Genomic DNA, 2,958 nt, shown 5'->3' on the forward strand with positions numbered 1-2,958 from the left:
ATGATCAAAGTCCTCTTGAGTTAGGTTCTTTGTTAAGCTGCTCACTGGCTTTGGTATGGTTCTGGTTGTTTTTTTCTGCTGTTTGCAATTCACATCTGTGAATTTGTTCCTGTTCTTGAAAGCTGAGCAATTTTATACTCTGGGTTTTCTCATATGACACAAGAAAGAAGCTTGCTTTAGTCAGCAATTTCTTCATAAAGTGAAAGGAATAACTTATTGTTGTTTGTGATGGCTTTGTCTTGATGTGCCATGTCTGATTATTATAGGTGTACAATGCCAAAAATGGGGACTTGTCAAAAAATGCAATGATATTGGATACAGCATAGTTGGTTTGGTTATACAAGCAGGGCAGAGTGAAACTTTCTGGGAAATCTTCACCCCTCTGCATCAGGAGAAGTAAGGTATGTGGTGTGTGAATTACATTACAGGATAATAACTCGACAGTGCTTTCCTGCTCACACTTTTTACATGGGCTTTTTTCTCTGTAGAACAGCTGTGTAATAGACTCCTTGATGCTGTGTGTACAGATTAGATATAGATATTATATGTAGAACATAATATCGTTTTTATAATAATAAAGTTAAACTGTACAGTGTCCACTGTATTCTGCAAATGTCACAGTATTACAGTATGGCTGACTTTGAGGGCCTGTCATGACTTTTTTTTAAATAGCTTGGACCTAAATGTTAGTGTGTAGTTAAATGCCGGTTGCACAAAGCATCTTAAGTTAAGATTTTCCTTAAAGTCTGAGTTAAGGTTTCCTTAAAGTAAAATCGGTTGCACAAAACACCCTTAAGTCTTCTCCTTAGGGTTTCCTTAAAATGTTCACTTCAGTATTTAAGGTTTTCTCCTTATCTTGGTCTTATACTTAAGGAGTCCCTTAAAGTTAGATAAACCGTTGCACAAAAGACCTTAGCAACCAATGTAAGGAAAAAAACGTAAGGTACCTCTGACTCTATCTTAACCGCAACATGGCCGAGTTTATGGTGATAAATGAAGAAAATGAACACATCCCGAGAAGAGTGTTCCGCGACCGGGAGAACCCAATGGATACGCTTAACGCAATTGATTTTACACTACAGATTTGACCGGCAGTCAATTCATGATTTGTCCGACCGTCTCGAGTTGGATCACTCTACTTTCCGCAGCTGTGCTCTTCCAGCCCCTTTGCAATTAATGATTGCTCTACGGTTTTATGCTACGGGATCTTTCCAGTCAGTAATAGGCGAGGTATTTCATGTCCACAGGTCAACGGTGTGCCGTGTCATTCACCGAGTTTCAAACGCCCTTACCCGTCTGCTGAACACCGTGGTGAAGTTCCCGTCAAAACAAGAGGAGGATGAGATAGTGGCGCACTTCTTTAATGTTGCCGGCTTCCCAAAAGTGTGCGGGGTGATAGACGGGATCCACATCAGGATTCAAGCGCCCGTACAATATGAAGATCAATTTGTTAACAGAAAAAATCAACATTCAATCAATGTCCAGTTAGTTTGCAATCATGAAAATAAAATAACCAACGTTGTAGCACAATGGCCTGGCAGTACCCATGACGCTCGGATACTGGATGAGAGCATCCTCGCAAGGGAGTTTGAGGAGGGGAGGCATAAAGGCATCCTTCTTGGGGACAGTGGCTATCCATGTCGTTCATGGCTAATGACACCATTCAGAAATCCTGCCAACAGATCTCAGGCAAGTGGTCTAATTGTATCCAAATTGTAACATACAGTAGGCCTACCTTGTTCAGCTGCATGCTTGACCTGAATTTATAATTGATTAAATGTAATTGATAATAATTGATAGTACCATGCGGTCCCCTCTCTCTCTCTGTCTCCCCACACAACAGGAGAACTACAACTTCAGTTTATGCAAGACATGGGCAATTATTGAGCGGGTCAACGGGCAGTTGAAACGCCGCTTCCACTGCCTGCATGCTGAACTTTGTGTGGATCCGGGCAGAGCATGCAAGATCATTCTTGCATGTGTAGTGCTGTTCAACTTATCGAAGGACTTCGCAGTAGATGAGGAGGATGAGCAGCATGAGACCACTGAAGAGGCAGAGGAGGATGGGGAGGAAGGAGTTGAAAACAATGGCTACACTGTGCAAGAGACCATAGTAAACAAAATAAAATAAATATAAATAAAGAATGATTCCACGAATTATTGTAATTAAGTAATTTTATTTGTTATTGAAACGTATATGCCCAGACAGGAATGATTATAAATATTTAATGATTAATATTTAATTTAGGCCTATTAAATTATTTGTTATAAAGTAGATACATGGCCTATCTATTCTTAGTTTAGTTAGTTTAGTTTGGTTTATTTCGGTCATTTTTCAACTTATAGACAACTCAAATACACATGTAAATAAATAATAAATAAATAATATACATCTTTCCTTTGCATTTGTTCTAATCTTTGTTTTTGTAGCCTAAACCTCTTCAAGATCAGCCACAGTAAATGTGATTGTTTCTTCAGAGAGCTTGCTCATTTTGTGTTGCAGTAAAATATTCTGCATGTCCAAATTGTTTTTCTCTACGGCCAAGTTCTCAATTTGAAGCTCTAATTTCTTTTTTTGGAGAAGCAAAACTTCCTTTTGGAGTGCCCGAAGAGATGGACCGTCTCCGTTGTCTCCATCACTTTTGAAAACTGAGATGACACCGGTCTATAATTAGTAAAGTTGTGTTTGTCAATGACAATGACAATGACAATGACAATAGGTTTTTTATTATCTATACATTTTCTTATTCCTCTCCCCCTGTAGATTCAATTTCACCAATGGGGCACAATTTGTAGTTTTCCCAGCCACACTAATTAAATGTGGAAATAGTGCCTTTTTTCCTCTTTCTGTGTGAATTAATGCAGTTTATAACATGTTTTATTTATTATTTTATTTATCATGTTCAGCTGCTGTATATTTTTACTTCTTGTATCAAGAGCTCTATCAGTAAATTTAAG

The sequence above is a fragment of the Centroberyx gerrardi genome, chromosome 12 (assembly GCF_048128805.1).
Source record: "Centroberyx gerrardi isolate f3 chromosome 12, fCenGer3.hap1.cur.20231027, whole genome shotgun sequence".
Classification (NCBI taxonomy): domain Eukaryota; kingdom Metazoa; phylum Chordata; class Actinopteri; order Beryciformes; family Berycidae; genus Centroberyx; species Centroberyx gerrardi.